The sequence below is a fragment of the Salvia hispanica genome, chromosome 1 (assembly GCF_029641045.1).
Source record: "Salvia hispanica isolate PSC_SH4W2 chromosome 1, Shi_PSC_v1, whole genome shotgun sequence".
In the NCBI taxonomy this organism is placed as follows: domain Eukaryota; kingdom Viridiplantae; phylum Streptophyta; class Magnoliopsida; order Lamiales; family Lamiaceae; genus Salvia; species Salvia hispanica.
In genome coordinates this window covers 29,328,756-29,342,654 of record NC_142692.1, presented here as the reverse complement: position 1 = coordinate 29,342,654, position 13,899 = coordinate 29,328,756, and the positions used below count along the sequence as shown (strand labels likewise).

The 13,899-nt window shown below is 36.1% G+C and overlaps 1 pseudogene; it reads right to left on the bottom strand.

Annotated features, from left to right (window-relative positions):
- Nucleotides 1–6,796: 6,796 nt before the first annotated feature.
- Nucleotides 6,797–12,351, bottom strand: LOC125220925 (conserved oligomeric Golgi complex subunit 7-like; annotated as a pseudogene).
- Nucleotides 12,352–13,899: the final 1,548 nt, after the last annotated feature.

The following is a 13,899-nucleotide window of genomic DNA, read 5'->3' as shown; positions in this document are numbered from 1 at the left end:
GTGAAAGCAATGGATTCAGAACTACAATCAATGGTAGACAAGGACGTCTACGATTTGTCTGTCCTACCCGAAGGTTGTACTGCCATTGGGAGCAAGTGGATATACAAACGTAAACGTGGACCCGATGGACGAGTTAAAGTCTTTAAGGCAAGACTAGTGGCTAAGGGGTATACCCAAAAGGAAGGCATCGATTACGATGAGACCTTCTCCCCAGTGGCCATGCTCAAATCGATCCGTATACTTTTGTCTATAGCAGCTTACATAGATTGGGAAGTATGGCAGATGGACGTCAAGACTGCGTTTTTAAACGGGAGTCTTGAGGAGACCATCTACATGGAACAACCCGAAGGCTATGTGGTAAAGGGCAAGGAACACATGGTTTGGAAGCTTAAGAAGGCCATTTATGGCCTCAAGCAAGCATCTAGATCATGGAACCAGTGTTTCGATCAAGCTGTTCAAAAGTTTGGATTCGAAAAATGCCCTAATGAAAGCTGTGTGTATAAGAAGGTTGAAAAGGGAAATGTTGTGTTCTTAGTTTTATATGTAGATGACATTCTTCTAATTGGAAACAATAAAAAGATGTTGTCATCAGTGCGAACTTGGTTGTCCAACCAGTTCGAAATGAAAGATATGGGTGAAGCGGGACACATTCTAGGTATCAAGGTTCTAAGGAACCGAGCCAAGAGAATGTTGTGCTTATCCCAAGAATCTTACATCGATACAGTACTTAGACAATTTAGCATGCAAGATGCCAAGAAAGGTTTTCTACCTTTTAGACATGGCATCCATTTATCTCAAGAGATGTGTCCTAAGACAGCATCTGAGATAGCAGAGATGAGAAGAATACCATATGCCTCGGCAGTTGGTAGTCTCATGTATGCTATGCTTTGTACTAGACCCGATATCCACTTTGCTGTTGGCATGGTAGCAAGATATCAATCCAATCCCGGCCAAGGACATTGGACTGCCGTAAAGAACATACACAAGTACCTTAATCGGACTAAGGACTATGTTCTAGTTTACAATGCAGCCGAGCTCTGTCCTTTAGGATATACAGATTCAGATTTTCAAGCTGATGTAGATTCGAGAAAATCAACTTCCGGATATGTGTTTACCTTAGGAGGTGGAGCCGTAATTTGGAAGAGTGTAAAGCAGAAATGCATTGTAGACTCTACCATGGAAGCCGAGTATGTGGCCGCTTCGGAGGCTGCAAAAGAGGCTGCATGGCTTAAGAACTTCCTTATGGACTTAGGTGTGGTTTCGAATATGCCCAAGATCATCACCATCTATTGTGACAATTCTGGTGCTGTGGCAAATTCGAGAGAACCACGGGCTCATAAAGCGAGCAAGCACATAGAGAGGAAGTATCATATTATACGAGATATAGTGCAGAGAGGAGACATAAAGATGGTCAAGATTGAGTCAGAAAACAACCTGGCAGATCCTTTCACGAAGGCATTAGCGGTAAAACCGTATGAAAGCCATGTTGAAGGAATGGGAGTTCGACTAATTCAAGACCTCAATCCGCTTTCAGTATAAGTGGGAGAATTTGACGTTAGTTAGCACATTTTGTATACTCGAAAGTGTTTTGAGTATAAGTGGGAGGTTGTTAGAGTTTGTATACTAGAAATCACGTTTCGAGTGATTGAATACTGTAAAACTCTTATTTTATTTTCCAAGGAATAAAACAGATTATTTTTTTCATAATGTTGTTATGTTTTACATTTAATGGGTGTTAATGCATGTTTAAATGTATAAGTTAAACCTAACAAAGTCTAAGTCTTTGTTTTAGTAGACCGGTTGTGGGCATCGTCCACTTTAAGGTAACACAGTCAGTTCTAAACAAAGAAAAAGATGAATTTCACAACCTAGATGGAATTTGACTATCCATCGAGAAAGGTTGCAATGTCAGTCCGAATATTTCTAAGCCTTACTGAAATAAGACGACATTGGTGTGGTATAGCACTGAACGGATCTAACAGCAAGACTTGCCTTGGGCTATCTACTGAAAGGCGAGGTCTTGATAATATTTGTTTCTTAATCAATGTAGGTTAGCATTGAGCATACGGTATTGATTATGCACTACTTTGACTTATCAAATGGTGCGGGTTTTTCGTAACCCAATTATCCTGATATATTGGGTAGTGGTGATCAATATCTAGCGGTGCTAGGATTGCTATTATATTGAATCGTGCACGAGGAGAGTCTCGTTTGATAATGTCCTCAAGAGGAGCGCGAAACAAGGTTTTATTATTCGGAACCTAGCTAGTTGGAGTTTGATTACTCTATGAATAATAAATAAGTGTTTCATGCTAAGTCCACTCTTGGAATTAATAAGAAGTTAATTAATTACGTCAGTAGCAGACATTAATTAATTAATGGACATTTTAATCTTAAGCACGGGAAATGAAAGTTAAACGGAAACCCGGATTACTTGTAATTTCGGATTTGGATGGGGAGAGTTCAATATTACTTCTGTAGTGGCTGCTCGTAATATTCCAATTATAACTTGTATTAAATTGTGGGTTCAATTTAATTAGTAAAAAGTAAATTGGATGAGCCCATATCCAAAACCTTCCATAGATCCCTGTCTGGGCCCAAAAAGAACTTAATATAAATAGGAGAATAAAGGAGACAGAAACAACACAATTTTATCATTAAAATTTTCGAAAGTTTCAGGCCCTAAGCTGAAGGAATTTTTGAATTCCTCTCCTATTCCAAAAAGGATTTCTTCTGTCTTCTTTATTTAAGTCCTAGTATTCTAGTAAGATCAGCCCACACTGATATTGGGATACAGTTCGGGAACCAGAGAGAAGATTTGTGGTCTAGTACTCAAAGCATCACGTGGAGAAGAAGCTAGCCATCTTCAATTCTTTGGAGAATTATTTAGGTATTTTTCTGCTCCGTAGAAAAGCATGTTTTAGGTTTCATTATTCTTAAAGCATGATTAATTCAAGTTATGAGCATGTTACATGTGATAATTACGCGAATAGGTTTTGTCTAAATAATCTGCTAAATAGATCTGACTATTATGTGATTGTTATTTATGCAACCGCTTCCGCTGCCAGTACCATCAGATTTATCCCTAGACAAATCCTAGTTGGATTTAGATAATGATAATATTATTTTATTCTTATCCTATGAGTTTATGTGAATTTATTCAAAGATAAATTCTAGATGGATTTGGATAGTGATAGTATAATATTTTATTCTTATCATATAGATTTATATGGATTTGTTCCTAGATAAATCTTAGATAGATTTGAATAAATATAATATAATATTATCTTATTCTATGGATTTACTCCAAGATAAATCCTAGATGAATTAGGATAAACATTTATATTAATTTATTTTATCTTATGAATTTGAATAGATTTAATTCTATTAAGACAAATCCTAGATGGATTAAAATAAGAATTAATACAAGTTATCCTTATCTTTTGGATTTATATCCTAGATAGATTAGGATGTTAATGATATATAAGAAAATCCTTATTTAATTGGATTTAGATAAATTTGTTTATCTAAGAAATCCAAAGTTATGTTTAATATATTCATGATGTCTATTCTAAATAGAATTAAGATTTGTATAAATTTTGGTTGATTGGATTTTATTTATCTTGAGGATTATGATGGAAATGTTTCTATCTAGTAATATCCTAATACGATTTAAATAATGATGATCCTAGATCAACGTTATCTTGAATTGTAGGATTTGATTTTATCGAAATAAAATCTTGAATAATCCTAAATGAATTTAGATAGTTAACTCTATCTTGATAAATCCTAAATAAATTTGGATAATTATTATCAAATATAAAACTTAATTATTTAATTGATTCTCCCTTGACTAGATTAAATAATTGTTGATAATTATCCGGTGTGTTTAAATGCCATGCATTAAATGGATTTATCTGTTTATTTTTGGTGTTTATCTATTTTAAGTGGATTATCTGTTTTATCTGCTTATGTGATAATTATGCAAAAACCATACAAAATATCTAAGTGATGATTACAACAAGTGCGTTGTATACGGTCTCCATCGGTTGGTCTGCCAAATTTTGTGAAGCTGATTTTCTAATATTATCGCCACCTACAGAGTAGGGACGATAATCCTACGAAAACAGCAAGTTCATAAGGCCGGACTTCTCACATAATAAATAGAATGAACTAGAAAGTGGTTCCCAATATTATTGCCACCTGCAGAGTGGGGACAATAATCCTAAGGAACTGCGAGTTTCAGGGTTCAATCAGAATTTATGAGATAGCTTGGTTTTGTTGACAACACATGAACATTGTTATGGGAGTGTGTAGTAGAAATAAAATTCTGTAATGCTAAATCGGATGGTCGTGCTTAGGCAGCATTAGACGTATCAACCTCCAGATGAGGAAGCAATTGATGCGTCGGTGTTGTGACCAGTAAAATTTTAATGCGTATTAACCTCCAGAGGAGGATACAATTTATTAATTTTGCAGTTATAAGATACATAATTGTTTTGTGGTTATTTGTGATTATGTATTGAGCATGAGTATGTGATAATAAGTTTATTTGCCAAATCTTCAGTATGTCATTTAATATTTGTCTGCGATCCTTAAAGAAAGAAAACTCGAATGCCTAAATTATGTAGACCGGAAACGAAAATGGATAAGATTCACATCGCTGAAAGCTTGGAGTTTATACTCAATGATTCATGTCCTCCATTTCCTCGACATAATTCCACGAAGAATGTTCGAGAATGCATTATGCATGTACTTGACAAGCTCTTTGAGGAATAAGGTCAAGCTATTTTCCTTTAAGTAGCTCGACAAGTCTTGGTTAATGACGATGAAAGATGGATATCAATAGAATCTGTCAAGATGATTCGATTGGAATATCCTAGAGTGACAGAATGTTTTGAGGATCTTTTGATCACTCAAATAGTTTCTAACACAAGTCATCGCCTAAAGTAACAAGAAATGACTATAAGAAGGTTTAACTGAAAAGTAGAAAATCTTCAGAATAATAGTCGTTGTGTTACTATTAGAGGAAAGTAACATTCATAAAGGCTGCATTTTTCTTAAGTCCTAGTTCATTTGAACAAAAGACTAGATATGGAAATGGGAGAGCCTGGATTGTCATCGAAGTTTGTTTAAAGCGAGAAAAGATGCTTTGTGAGTTGGATTGACCTATTTTATAGAAGGACAATGACTTACATGACAATGCAACTTTTAAGCAAGAGATCTTGATCCAGTTAGGTTTTTGTTGCAGTGGGAGCTATTAATACTCAATTATTGTTTTATGGTTGATGCTTAAGGCATCATAGTATTAAAATAATATAAGTGCGACAAGGTTGAGTATTCAAAAACACATCAACTTCTTAATCATTGAATGATAAAGTATTTATGGCTCTTAGCCTTAAGGCCAAGAAAATACTTAGAAATTGTTCGAACTGATCTAGACTATCAAGATTTTAACATTTCGTTAAATAGCTTGAGAGTTGAGAAAGTCTATTTGATGCACTATGAGATAGAATCATTTGATTTTTCAAGAGATTCAGAATACTTATAGAAGTGCAACATAGAAAGACTAGCAAGTCTCAATGGTTTACATCATAAGGAGACGAGCAAAGGGTTATGATCAGTAGTGGGAGTCTAATCTCCATTAACGAATCCAAGCATTCATCTAATGAATGTGATAGTTATGTAAGAAGGAATCAAAGTCTTTCTAAGACAAGTTTGATTAAGAGATGAGTTGTACTCATTAAAATCTTATCATTGATGGGATAAACATTAAAGAAACTACCAACATCAGTACCTTCTACAAAACACGAGTTGTGGACTAGAGCGTCTCTAGTCTAGCACATCTCAAGGTGTAATGTTGTTCCAACACATGTTGGAAAAGTGTCCAAGAAATTGGAGTTGGGTACTGAGGCATGTTTTAAGGTTTTTCCCAAATGATGTAAGGTTATAAGTTCTGTAATCTTCAAAGATATAATTCTTGTATGAAGATCAAGAGATGAACTACAAGCCTAACAGCGTGATAACTCTCAAAATAAAGAGAGAGATATCGGATTTTCCACATTACCAAAAAGTCATACCATTAGAAACTTTTGCACTAATAAAATCAACTTCAGTACCTAAGATTGTAAGAACCATATCGTAGTGGGAGCGTTCCACTGGAACACAACAAGTTCATGGGTCTAAGAGTGTCGTAAGACTCAGTCTTAGATTAACTTGAACATAATCCCTTTAACTACAATGTAGTATTGGTTAATTTGGATAATCATCTTTGAAAAGGTGATAGATTCCATATTACAATCTAAGATAGACAACATGTTTTACAAGACTTGCAATACTACCTACAGGCTGTGTCAGTCAGTGGGAGCAAGTATCTTTGCAAGTGTAAATGTGGATCTCAAATGGCTAGACAATGACAATGGGTTATGCCCAAAGAGAATAGTCTTCTCGCTATCGTTGTGCCAGGATTTATTCGATCATATTGTCTATTAGAACTAACATAAATTAGAATGTATGTATTATGATTGTCAAAACAGCCTTCTATAAATAGAAGTCTTGAGGAAATCATCTACTAGAACATTCTAATGGATATATAATTAAGGGCAAGAAACGCATGATTGGAAGCTTATAAAGACCTTCGTGGTCTTAGGAATATTGGCATTTTTACAAAACAAAAACAAATATTGGCATTTTTACAATCTCATTTTCCATTTTTCCAGTACACTACAATACGAATATTTGTATAGGATTTGGGAGGGAGATGAGTTCATCGCTGAAGCGAGCTGGGAGATAGGCCCTAATCAAGCCTGACTCCTCGCATCTTACGCACAAGGTTAGCTGTGGGAAGATCTAGCTGATTTCCTGAATCCGATTTGACAACATCCTTGAGCTGATCCCTTGGTGCTGAGAAGCATGTGTGAAACGGGGCAAGAACTTGTGGTGTTGGCATCGATAGAGCTGACAGCACGTTGCTCAAGTACTCGATATCCACTGCTAGCTGCTGAGCTCCTCGATCTGTTATCTTCTGGATCTCGCGCAGCTGCTCTATATAAAGAGCACTAGCTCCCTCACCAACCTACATGTTCACATGATCGGGTTCAACATTGGAGTATAAAGTAAATTAGTGAGCTTAGTTACCTTGAACATCCATTCAGTTGCGAAAAACTGTGCCTCCTCAGCATTGGAGTCACTGTTGGAAATTCCCTCGGCAAGGGGCTCTAGCTGTTGGGGCAGAGTAAGAAGGTATTCACCCACGTTGTTCACGTATGACTGAGGATAGGCGCTAAAGCTTGGAACAGGGTAAGCGCTTGCCTCTTCAACAGAAGACCATATCGGTAGATTAGACAAACCATTGAAGTGTTGTCTCACTTTTAGTATGAGTACATCGTATACTAGCTCATTAACTGCCTCTGAAAAGGCTGCTACTCTTTGAGAAGCCAGTGGAAGAGCGTGGAATCGGGGATCTTTTGACTGCAAGAACCAAGAGAAACTCGTTAAGACTCGTGAGCCCAGGATGTATCAGTCATTAAGTAATTAGATCAAATGATTTATGATCAGTTTCTGTTGGAAAATATAATATAGGGTGGCACCAAAAAGTTGTTTCCCTTGAATCTTACGAATAAGGGAATAATGTATGTACCTGCTCTAAGAGGCTAAATAGTTTTCGAGCTTTTTCAATAACATCAACAAGCCATAGAGCTGCAACATCCAAGGAAGCTTTTCCTGTTGTTGAAGAGCCCCCAATTCCATCATTGTCATCCAAATGTGATTGGTTATGGTCAAGATTTGAACCATACACGGAGAAAGACAGATTAGTGCTCAGTCGAGTAAGTGTGGACTTCAATGAAGCTTCAAAAACTGAAATTCGGCTTGTGACGCAATCTGCAACGGTGAGAATCTGCAAAGCACCCTGAACAAAAGACCATTCCTCCTCATTGGAACTAAAATCAATTTTACGTGCATGCAAAGCTGCATATTTCCTATCAGATCCAGTTTCTTTCTTTCCTACAATGTTATCCGCGGCTACATCCACCCCACACACTGCTCTTAGTGCTTTCAGGTTACCCTGAAGGATGGTGATATACTGTAATGTTACATCGTCTAGGGCTAGGATTAGTCATCTAACTCAGAACCACCAGTAAAATTAATGCATCTTTCGGTGGAAGCTTCAAGAAGTAGAATGACTTGTGGGATGGACTCTTCCATTCTTCTCACTGTTTCACTGAGTTCGACTCCCTGGACACCAATAATGCGAGTACTAACTCCCCTAAGATCAAGTTCAACAATGCCCCAAGACAGCACACCTCGCTCCATTTGCCCATACCTACATGAGAAATTATAGGAGTTAATTATAATAAAGAAATCGATTGTTTAGTGTCCATCACACATAACAAGAAGCATCCTCCACACACAACAATACCCAGAATAAAAAATAAATAAAATCAAGAACCTCTACCGAAAAAGAGTTTCCACTATATGAAATTGTCTTCTTAACTCAAAACAAATACCAAATCACACCAAGGAACAGAGGTGTGGAAAAACAGTTCTAATACTATCCCATCATAAATGTGTGAAGAATGCGGAGTAATTACAATAAGAAAAAATAAGACTACCTTTGTTTGAAGGCTTCATATTGCAAGTAGACCGCCTTCAGTGTCTCCAACAACACATGCTGATTTGAATCTGAAAATACAAGTAGAATATTCCTGGCAAAACTCCTAGTTAAATTGTGTAGTTGATGTGGATCCATGTATTTTATGATCCATTTCCCAAGGATTACCCATTTAATGATGCTTGATCTAACTATTTTTGTGAGATTGATTTTCAATTTATCAACACAAGACAAAAGATAATAAAGATCCAACCAACAAAAATTGAATCTATCAATATCTACAAGATATGGATAAACATAATTAAAATTTATCTTAGTCTATCTAAGATTTATTCACATAGAATTAAATCTATATAAATCCATAAGACAATAAAATTAATTATTATCCAAATTTATCTAGGATTTATCTAGATATAATTAAATATATCTAAATCCATAAAATAAGGCTAAAATCCAAATATAATTAATTAATTTATCTAGTCTATGTAGGATTTATTCAGAATCAAATCTATATAAATCCATAAGACAAATAAAATTAATTATTACTATCCCAATTTATCTAGGATTTATCTAGATAGAATTTAAACTATCTAAATCCATAAAATAAGGATAAAAATACCTTTAATCCATAATTTAATTAAAAAATTAAATTTTAAATAATCCACTTTGATATATTCAAATATTATTCTAAACAATATCTTGAATTAATTTTAAAATAAGACCCTAACTAATTTCAAAATTTTCTCCAAATTAGTTCCTAGGATTAGGAATATCCTAACTAATTTGAAAATTTTGACACAGTCAAACGAGTGCGGAAGCGCCGCTGACGGGCTCCCACTCAGTCTGCCACCTGGGCTGCTTGGCAAACTGCCCAGCCTGACGTTGCTGCATTTGCTGTTCCGTAGTCTCCGACGCTGCTGCTGCGTCGTCGGCGATCGCCGGCACTGCACTGCGGGATACCGACGCTGTTGTCTTTGCATCGTCGCACCCGCTGCTGCCCGATCGCCACTATTGCGCATCCAACAACGCCACCGCGCTGCTGCCCCGTGACTTCATATTCACGCCGCCAAAGATTGTTGTAACAAAGTAGCGTGAAAAACGGACACTCACCGCGAGCTCGAATTGATTCAGCACAATCAAGATTTTGCATTCATGTAATCAATGATTACATATAAAATTGATTCACGTACACGGAACAATTGGAATCAACAAACAAAGTAATCATTACACATGACTGCACACATATATGATTAATAAATCATACACGTAATCAATTCATATATGATTATACAGATTCCGCGAATACTAACAAGAATCAATTGATTCTTGAACAGGTAAAAGTTACTCGATAGAGAAATCAACACTTAATTCACGTAATTTGATAAAACCAACGCTTATGAAAATGACTGATGATCCGTGACATAAACTTCTCTCGACGAGGAGCCTAGCCGTTCTTCATTTTAGGGTTTCATTCCAAAAACAAATAAAACCCAAACCAAACAAAGAAACTCATGCATTCAAGCAATTCACATAACATCAAATTAATCCACATAATCAGAGCCAATAATTGGCTCTGATACCAATTGCTGAGGATTGGTGCCCCTTGCACAGCAGAAGACATGCATACACAAATAAATCAGATCTACAGATCTATTTGACCGATTATGGGATTAATTATCTACATGTTAAACAAATCAAATTGCATTCAAGAACACAAATAAATCATGTTTAAGGAATTAAAACTCTAATTCATGATTTCCTACGGTTTAGAATTACCGATCTGATTCTCCAAAGAATCGTCGCGCCTTCTCCACGAGATGATCTTCGTACTCAACCATAAATCTTCTAATCTGTATCCCGAACTCAGATTATGACCTTTGGGTGGGCAAAGCTTGTCAGAATCGAAAAGGGCAAGATTAGAAAGAAGACAGAATATCAGTTTTGTCAAAAACCGATTGTTCGTCCACTCCCAGAGGGGAGCACGAAAATTAATGATTAAAATTCAATTAAGTCTCCTTTCTAATCTCCTTTTATATTGAGTTATGGTGGGCCAGATTAGGGATCCATGGAGGTTGGACTTGGGCCAAACCTGTTGGACTTTTACTAATTAAATTGAGCCCCAATTTAATATAAGTCCAAAGGAATATTATTATCAGCCACTACAGTAAAATAATATTGATTGCCCGTCCAATCCCAAATTACGAGTAATTCGGGCTTTGCCTCTTTAATTTATTATTTCCCGTGTTTAAGATATAAGTATCCATTAATTAATTTAAGTTTGCTATTTGACTTTAATTAATTAATATCTTTTTCCAAGAGTTGTCTAGTTCAAAATCTTTATTTATTATTCTGGAATAAATTCCAACAGGCCGGGTTTCTGAATAATAAAACATTTTTCGAACACCTCTTGAAAATATTATCAAACTGGACTCACCCAGCACACGATTCATTGCAATAACAATACTAGCACCTCTAGACATTGATCACCACTACCCAAGATATCAGGATTCTTGGATTGCGAAAAATCCGCACCATTTGATAAATCAAAGTAGTGCATAATCAATATCGTATGCTCAATGTTATGTCAACAATGATTAAGAAATAACAATCACCGAGACTTCGTCTTTCGGTAAATAGCAAGAAAGACTTATCTCAACTGTTAGATCCTTCAATGTTATACCACACCAGTGTCGTTTATTTCCTAAGATAAGGAAATATGCGGACTGACACTGCAACCTTTCACGATAGGTGTCAAAGCCTATCTAGGTTGTGAAATTCTATTTCTCTTCTACAAAGAACCGACTGCGTCGCCTTCTGTGAACGCCGTTCACGACCAGTCTACTATGTAGAAGAATTAGACTTATTTGCTTCTTATACATTTAAATGTTTGAGAAACATCTTATAAATGCACAAGCAAACATCAATGCGATAAAATTACTTCTTCTCGCTTTGGGTTAAAAGTGGATTGTAAAATTTATTGTATACAAGCAATTCTATCCGTGCAACATGCTCGAAATATGCTTTTCAGTATACCAATCCTAACACAGCCTACCTAGCAAACAATTTAAGGCATAACATTAACTACTCCGATTGACACAAAACGTCACACTAAGTAACTAGTACTTGAGAACATATTAGCAAACAATTCCAGGCATAAAATTAACTATTCCTATTACTCCTTATGCACTGGACTCATGTGTAATCATTCTAAATCAGTAAACAAAATACTCTGATTTTACGAATTCATACTTAAATGGCACCTTCAACTAACTCCGTATCTCTGATTATCAGTATGTTACTAGTTCCAAACTAATTATTATAAGCCTGCATTAACTCCGTAACCTTTTTCATTTGAGTGAAACAAATTTCGCATTCATCCGAATACATTTCATGTCTAATTCTGAATTTCAGGATGAGAAACATTATTTCCAGCGACATTGTTGTGATGCGAGACAGAAAGCAGAGCACCTTCTTGAGCGAGATGAGAATGGTGGCGACGGATGAGCGGAGGGAGAGCGCGTCGTCACGGAGGCGGATGACGTCGCGGGAGGCACGGGGGACGCGGAGGAGCGCGGCGGAGCTCTGTTCTTCGAGAGAGGCGGCGATCTCCTCTGACACCATCTCTCGAGATCGACGAGATGCTTCTCGACGGGATCCTGCGGGTGGCGCTGCTGTACGGCGCCGTTTATCCATTTCTTAGGATCGAATTTCTCCTCTGAGAAGGAGCTCAGATCCACCATCATCTTGCCGGTTTGCTGTTTTTCTCATACAGATTAAATCATCAAATCGTGGCTTCCAATCCGATTTCCCAAACCATTTCGTTGCTAAATCGCGTTTCCGACGTCTAAACCGCGATTCTATTTCAAAGAAATTTGCAGTATCGTATAGGGATAAAATGCAAACTTATATATTGTACAAACTCAAAACTACTCAACACAATTTCAACACAATATCAACACAGTGTAAAATTTTAAGATTTTAATGTCAACACAGTATCAACACAACATCAATCATTAACTACCGTTGAAATTCTGTTGACATTTTTTCGTTGATGTTTTTTTGCGATCGGTTGACATTTTTCAATAGTCCAGATCATAGTTTTGAGTTTGTACAATATTTAGAGTTTTCATTTAATCGCATCCCCGCCCATATAATTATTAGTACTACTTCCATGTTCCATCCCACCCCCCCTATCCGTATAATTATTCGGAAAAGTTGTAGGTGATCTAAGTTGCTTCCAAAACACTAATAACTTTTGAAATGGTAAGGAGTTAATATACAATCAGTAACTAAGAGAGAAATTAAAAACTTCAAATATTATTAATAAAAAATAAATCACATCTAAAAAAATAGCATAATTTTAAGAGATACTAGTATATCAAAATAAAAGTAATTGCCTAATTGTTATTTGTGGATTCGTGGCGGTCGCTATAGGGTAATATACTATTTATTTTTTAGATTGTTCCATTAAAAATGAAATATTTCCTAAAATAGAAATAATATATTTACTCTTCTATTTTACTTTAATTTTTCTGGATTAACTCACAAAACAACACTACATAAAATCACATGCCGAAAATCAAATATTTCATATTTAATGGAACGAGTCATGTTCCAAAAATACAGTTACTTTGATTTATTTTTTTCAACTTATAGCAAAAAAAAGTGAAACATACACTTATTTGACCTGATCTCCGTCGTTCCTTGGATTATTTGAATGTCAGAAGTGAAGCAGCATATAAAGTTTTATAGGCAGTAGAATCCTTGATGCCTTACAACTTTGTTATTGGTTCTTTCTTGTAGGTAGCTCGTGGTGTTTGAAGTGTAGAAGATGTTATCCGATGCTACTCAAAATTCCCTTAATCAGGCGGATTTGGTGATATTTTCATACCGGTACTACTAGTGACTCTTTCACTAAGGGTTGATTCGTTTTAACAAACATCTTTAAAGCTCATTCGTATCTCTAATCTTGTAATACCTCGAGCCTATAGGGGCGAGGGCCCGTGATGCACAACAGGACCTGCAAGTAACTACCCGGCATCTCTCCTTTCCAGTCTCGTGTTATAATTCATCTGACATGCACAAAACAATTTCGTATTGGCAAACAAGAGAGTTAATCTTCTGTTACCAGTTACAGGCACTGTCCACGCATTCAGCTCAACAGGACAAGCAATTACAATCTCAACATTATTAATACAATTCCTCTAGGCATCCGGAATGTGTACATGTTCTCCCAGATGAGGACATCACTGTTCAATCATATCTTAAAGCTTATAATGCAAACTATA